The following is a 7,827-nucleotide window of genomic DNA, read 5'->3' as shown; positions in this document are numbered from 1 at the left end:
CGGCAATTAATATCAGCAATCCCTCAAAAGTATAGAGAGGGAAAATCCCTAAGTGTGAATGCCTACTGTATGTTTGTCTTTCAAGCTTGATCTTGACGCCTTGGCGCAGTGACACTGATAATAGAATCCATAACAAGTGGCCTAACTATAAACAAGGCCGCCATCTTAAAGGAAATAAATAATTAAATGGACTAAGAGCAAACTAAGTAGGTTAAAAGTCACTGGGTGACGGGGGCACGAGTTTACAAGCCTACGGCTAAGCTAACTCCTGTTATCCCGTTAAAACAAACTAGGATTCACTACACCCTCCCCATTGCCGTAACAGGTATGATGAAGGTAAAGAAACCCAATCGCTAAAGAAGCTGGTACTGAACTAAAAGCCAAAGAACAAAAACGAAAACTCAAGCTAAAAAAATGTACGTAATGACAAAAATAAATGCTGTGTGTTAAAATTTGTTTAAAAAACATTCAGAGATGTTAATATCAACCATGACAAGTATAGCAAACTTTTAGTATAATCGCTAGTTTTTAGAACCGGGAACTGGCAAGCAAATTCATCAAATTATGTGCTATATGCAGGATCTTGAAGAATGTCATCGAAGTCACCATTCAAGGATCTTAAAAACGAGTCAACATCGTCTGAAGTGAAATTGAGAGCTGGACGGATAAACGGATCCACAGAGCAGAAGTGAGCTACATTCATCGGTGTATCGACACTCGCTGCAGCGTCCTCATCCATGTTAGATCGTATAACAGAAGGCTCATAGGTGGCCTCGCGGAGCAACCTCAGTCTCAAGGGGCATGACCGTGTATGAACCCTCATCGGGGACATCAGCAGTTCGTGGTCCACAGGAGATGTTGGTGCAACAGCAAGACAGACCATAGGCAGATGTTCAAAGAGACACCATATGCAGCGGAACACCGGTTGTACACACCAGAGTAGAGGCCGGAATGACCATGACCAGTCAAACTCCAGTTCCATCAGCAAAGGTGTACCGAAGATCCGAACCATGCGTTCACGGCACAGCGGGGTTGACGGGAGCGGCTCCATTGCTCTGTGTCGCTGGAAAAAAACAACCACCGCGAATCAGAAAAAATAGCAGTAGCAGTCCGCCAATTAAAGCCAAAATAATTGGAAAGCCACCAAACACACTGGAAAATAGAGAATGGATGGCTGATGGGATGACTCCGAAGACAGTCTGGAAGATGGACACGAAACCAGACCCGACAGCCTTAAAGAAATGAACAATCCCAGTTGTGCTTGAAGCATTGAATATTCTGGATACCAACTCTCCAAAGTGTTTGGGGAAATCGGTATTTAAAAGGGATTGTATCTTGGCTGATGATCGCGCAATCTGGAGAGCATACGTCTCTTTTGCGGATGTTTTTGAAACAATAGCGCCTTTAGTCTACTCAACTTGTCATAGTTCACATTAATAGTATCAATGTGGGGCCACATTTCAGATACTTGTATCTCTCGTGTGGGGGAAACGAAACATGGCCACAACATGTAACGACCTTCGTGACTGAGATTGCATAGGCAATTCCAGGTCGCAAGCCGCAACAGCTGTCATCGCTCAGTAGAACATAACTTCCATTAGAAAGTACATGAAACACTGAACAAATCAAGGGGACGGGAGTACCCTTCAGAAAACAGGCCAAATTTGTGACCCCCGCATTGCAAAGACCGTGAAGAGACACCTGTTTGCATATCATGGAATGATGAACAGTAGTCTCACATTCACTTCCGCTAAGAAAGACCTCCTGTTCACCATTCAGACATCGATACTCAAAGGGCAACTCCCACTCTTCCTTAATAAAGCTATCTCCCAGCCGTTCATATCGTCCCACTGCAAGATGTTTCAGGCAGCTCGAGAAACGAAAGGTCGAAAACGGTAAATTAATAATGCCGTGTAAGAGCCAGATAGTTGAAGGACTCTCTGCTACCGTGAAGGGCAACTTATCTAATTTAATTCTCTACTTTAAGCAAGGTGAAACGAGCCTCCCTTTTAGCCATTGTCTCTTGTTCCCTGGAAAAATTAAAAGCAGCGAATAGTTCACTCCCATTAATGTATTTCCATGGAATGTGGCCACTTCTCAGTGTCTGCAATGCCCAACCCAGCTGCATGATGGAACGTAGCTGTGTTTGTCCATGATATAACCGGGACAAATCAGTCTGAGTGATATCATTAGCAGATGACACTATATTTGACAGTGAATAAATCCTGTTGGAGAGCGTGTTCATGACATTGTCGACAACAGCCAATGTTTTTTCCAAATTCTCCTTATCAAGTTGCCTTAAACGTGCAGCAGCCTCAATTTGTTTAGATCTTTAATTTTTGCTAACCCCAGACATGATGTCTGCTCAACAGTGTCATTCAAAAAAATCATTTGCACAGGAATCAAGCAAGCTCGAGACAAAGCCCTCCCTACCCTGTATTTGTCAATCTTGTGTTCCCCATACACTCTTCAAATCGATAGTGTTCTTCCAATATTCGTAACCCTCAATCGAGAGTCGGGAAACAAAGGGATCTGAATAAATCAGTTTCGTATGTGTTAGCAAGAGTTTTCTAAATTGTGCTGTAGGTAATTTAAAATAATATGATTCAGCTTTCTTTGTATCATGCCCAGAAAAGTATGTGAATTTGTCATTGTAATACTTTGGACTCCCCCCCCCCCCCCCTGTGGTGTTGAACAGTGTTCCCATTGTGTGTAGTTAAAGAGAGGCCTATATCTAGTTGCACGGTGCAGGTAGTGATGTCCCCAATTGTTATAGCAGAACATTTCCCCATAATTCATTGTATAATCATATACATCATCGCTTCCAAAAGCGGAGTAGTCCTTCATTTCAGTTAGCATTGATTCAACTGTTTGGACATCCCAATCATCAGAGACAACATTAGGTGTAATAACATCAGACATTGAAATTTTGAACACATATGGTATTTGAATTATCTCTGTAGGCCCGTATATATCGAACAGAACTTTGTCCCATACAATCCCATCAGTAATCGTAATAGCTGTAATATTGACAGGGGACAAATCACGTCGGACCTTATGTGATGAATGATGTGGTGTTAAAATTACATCAACAGGCTCCACAGAGGAGCGATCAGCGATATAGTGACCATTAATTAGTAAAAAGAAAACAGTCACAAAACCAATCCATAAAAACAATGCACTAAATGTCAAACAGAACCAGAGATAGTTCAATGCATATATCAAATAGTTCTTCTTAAGCCATCAATAGAATTTGCTACCTCTCGAAAGTTTGTCAGTCTCAGTTGAGGATGAATCTGAAGCAATGTCTACAAAATAGCCAGAGGAAGTCTCCGCAAACACAGGACCCATCGAATTCTCATCCACTGCTCGTGGAAGTTCTTGATAGACAACGTTATTAGTCGTGGAAGTGTTCGTGTAAAATACAGCCAAATCCTGAAGCGGGGGGTTCTCCGAAGTTGTTACTGGAACCAACAAAAGTTAATTTTCCGCCCTCCCAATGGTCGAGGAAGTGTCCGGAACAGCAGTCGACATAGTTGCATAGTCAGTAGTAGTGATATTCATCCTACTATGTAGATGGATATCCTGTTGGGTAGTGAGAGGGGATCGAGAACTACCCAAGGGACCTCCTAGTCTACTGTGAAGAATCGGCCACATGGTGTAATTTGATGTCATCAATGGAGATGAATCGGTTTGATTTGGAACCAGACAAGGTGGAAGGATGACAGTCCTGGTGCCTTTTATCCCCAAGACCGGTACAGGTGCTCTGTATGATGGACCAAACTCTTTTTTTCACAGCGATCTTCTCACAAACCAGATCCCCAACGTTAGGAATCCAGCCAGTCGAAGTTTTCGCCAATTCCCTTATTCCCAAGGTGGCAGCACTTGCAGATGATTTATCATCACGTAATTGTTGAAGCTCCTGTAAAACAGCGAGACGTTCCTTTATGTCAAATGGTGTTTCTGCTGCCACCATACCAGGGGCATCAAGATCGGGGACATACATAGTTGTCCCAAAGAGAACCTCATATGGAGTCTTTCCCCTCAAGGACCGTCTTGGCAGATTATTCAGTGCTCTCTGGACCCCATACAGGTGATGTAACCAACTGCGGCCTGAACCTAATACTTGAGCTGTTAAGGACTGCTTTAGATCACGATTCCGCCTCTCCACGACCAAATTTCCCTCGGGATGGTATGGTGAGGAATAATTGAGTTCAACACCCATCGTTCTCATGGTGTCCCTGAAAGCTTTAGAGGCAAATGCAGGGCCCTGGTCCGAATGGAATGCTGCAACCGCATATGTACCGATAAAGATCAGCAAATCGTTTATAACAGTCCAGGCGTCAGCCGACCGCTGTGGCCATACCCACAGGAATCTAGAACAGGAATCTACAGCCACTAAATGTATTTATATGCACCATCAGGCTGCAAGGGACCACAATGGTCCAGGTACACACAATGGAGTGGCTTGTCTGACACTAAGAGAGATGTCTGCGGAGGGCATTTGATATTTGAGCCCTTAATCTGCTGACAAATGTCACAGCAAAGGACATACTGTTTAGTCCGTCTGCATAGACCAGGCCACCAGTACCGTTGTTGTAGAATGGTGATAGTGGCCTGTATACCAGCATGTGCAGAAGCGACACCCTCATGTGCAGCTGTAATCAGCCCTAATCTTTGGTCTTCATTTGGGATCACTCGATCACCTACCTCAGGAATCTTTGCAAAAGCAACATTTTGTGCACTGATATGATAAGCATAGTTCGTAGGGTATCCTTTCGGAAGCGTTTTGCCTGCAGCCGAAGTTTTAACGGCAATCAGTATTTCATTATCCAACCTCGTCCGAGAACGAGTCACTGCAGCCACAGAAGCCGTAGCTACTGATGCTTTGGCTGCTTCATCAGCCAATGTATTGCCGGCAACGTGTATTCCTACGCGTTGGTGCCCTAATGTATGAACTACATGGACACATGGTAGCTTATCCTTAAGATCAGCCACCCTCCCCCAAAACATTTTGTGTTTAATGGTGTTCCCTTTAGAATCTCTATACCCGTTCAGTTTCCAATGATTGAGATATTCATTGTATGACTGGATGCAGTAATATGAATCACAGACGATCAAAGTCTGTGTTCCTGGCTCTGAATGTTCGAGCGCTAGAAGAAGAGCCTTAAGCTCGGCCAACTGGGCTGTGCAGTCCCCTAAGGTCTGAGTGTAGGTATTGTGAGGATGGAAAACTCCGTCTTCCATTACCCCGCACACAGCTGCGCTAGCTGCCGAGTATTGATGTTTACTACCCACAGCCGGTTGTGCCGATCCGTCAGTATAAATTATGGTATCATAACTGTCTATTGGCAATATGTGTAGAGGAGCGGGGTACTCCTGTTCATACTGGAGAAATTCTTGCGTCTGAAGTCTTGGGTCAAACACATAATCAACATCAGTGGCGGTCAGAGACGTTGCCCATTGAATCCAGCGTGGATGTAATGCCTTAGCGTTTGGAACGCTCGCTTTAGTGACAGCCTCTAAGGCCGGCACTGGGGAGACAACAATAATGCGCTTCCCCTGGGCAAGTGGCCTCTCCTTTATGACGGCCATCTGAACTGCTGTCAGAATTTTTTCAGTAGGAGCAAAACGTTTCTCTGCATTGGAGTACAAATGTGATTTGTATGCTATCAGCACCGTGTCACCCTCATTAAAGGTGACATAGGTAAATCCAAGGGCACCAGCTATTATTCTGATGACCAAATTTGTTTTATTGTCACGTGTGTACAAGTGTCTAGCTTCCAGAATGTCCCGTTGTATGTCCCTAAGGATGTGTGTGTTCAATCTTCCATCGCCTGCTAGAAAAATTGGGCTGAATTAAGTCATAAAGTGGTTTGATGCGTTCAGCATAATCTGGAATGTATGTTCTGCCAAAATTAAAGAAACCCAGTAATGACTGTAATTTCTTAAGCGTGTTTGGAGGCTGTAGCTGAGCACACTTTTCTAGAAAGTGCAGGGCCAGGCTCTTTCCCTCGTTTGATAGTTCATATCCTAGGAACATTACACTAAGAAAGGCTATCTTGCTTTTCTTAAAATTAAATTTATAGCCGAAGGCTGCAAATCCCAAAATTATCTGATCGACCCTTGCAAGATGAATGTCGAGGGTGTCGTCAGTGAGATAGATGTCATCCACATAGGATAATGCATCGGAATCAAGCTCGTGCAAGATTGATGTTACACGGACCGAAAACAGTCCTGGGCTGTTTTTATAGCCTTGGGGTAAACGACAAAAGCGTTTGAGAGCCAAAGGAAAATGCACTTAGGTCCCTACTTTCATGTGCTAAATTCTGTCAGGAAAACCCATTAGATATATCCAATGTAGTTTTATATTTTTTACGTACTATATTATTGATCAGCGCTGTGCTGTGTGAATTTTGTATAGCATATGTGCGTGCATGACTATTCAAGTGTCTATAATCAACTACTATTCTATATGAATGATCAGGTTTTGCAACGGGAAATAGCGGATTATTCATTGCCGATGTACAGGGCTCAATTACTCCCTGGTATTCAAGTTGTGACAGTATCTCCGTCACTGGAGCTTTCGCTTCATGTTTAATAGGGTATTGTGGCTGCGGGTGTGGTGTAGACCGAACGGGAATAACATGACAAGGAGAGTCCTTGTCCCAACCTACATGATTACGGTATAATGCATGTGCCTGTGCTAAAGCCCATTCAGCAGCATAGGCTTTTTTGTCTGCCTCCGGAACAAGATCGGAGAAAGAAGGCAAAATGACATCTTCCCCATGTGGGAGCTTAAGGACATGTTCAGGTGTCCAGTCTCTCTCGGCCAACAGGATATCACTAGTAAGTTCATCCCAGAATATTACACTAATAATGCGTTCCACGTCTCCCTCTATCTGAATTGTTAAATCATAAACCCGATTGGGTGGGAGAACGCGGCCATCCGCCGTCTCAACCGCGATGTAATCGCTAGTTGCTGTCGTATCCAGATGATCTTTCAGACTCTGGCGACATATCGTGACCTCTGCCACGCTGTCCAACAGAGTCACTGCCCACCTCTTGTTCCTCAACAGTGTTCTCAATACTACTGGCATTTTTAACAGTCAGTGCTGCCACTTTCTTCTTTTTAAATTGTGGCTTCTGTTGAGGAGTCTTTTCTTCTTTTTTACTGGTAGACTGCAGCGAGTCTTTCTTTTCTTTCACGTATTCCGGACGTCGATCTTGACTGCCCCCTCTCTCACTACGTTTATCCGGTGCGTCCTGAAAGGAACGAGAGGGACGTGAATCAGTATATCTGTCTGGAGTTCTAATGTTATCCCTATTCCTGAGATTATACCTCCTTTCGGAGTACTCCGGATGTGGAGAATCAGCTCTTTTATTTCTCCTGTCTTTGAAATCTTTTTGTTTGTCCCAGCGTTTTTTAGAGCCCTCTTGTGCTTGCTTCGTACCTTCCTTATGGGCGGTACTCAGTATGTCCAATTTTTTAGGTTTGGCTCCCAACCCATCCCGTCCTATACTAGTATAGGTATCGGAGATTATTTTCGGTAGCTGTCTCTCTTGTTCGACATTTGGAGTTTCCCGGAGACGCTGGCGTATTGCCAGTGCCACCGCTTCCCCTTTAATATTACTTAGTATTATCGAGGAGACGGCGTCAAAGTTACGCATCAATTTCATCCCCAGATCCAGGGCCGGTGCAGCCCCATGCTCATTTTGTATTTGTTTTAACACTTCCGGTAAATTGGCAAGTGTAGGGGTACCATGTGTGGTAGTGTAAATGGCAGCGAAGACTGTACCCCAAGTGGCACATTCATCCACCGAGGG

The sequence above is a fragment of the Pleurodeles waltl genome, chromosome 5 (assembly GCF_031143425.1).
Source record: "Pleurodeles waltl isolate 20211129_DDA chromosome 5, aPleWal1.hap1.20221129, whole genome shotgun sequence".
Classification (NCBI taxonomy): Eukaryota; Metazoa; Chordata; class Amphibia; order Caudata; family Salamandridae; genus Pleurodeles; species Pleurodeles waltl.
This window is presented reverse-complemented; position numbering follows the sequence as displayed.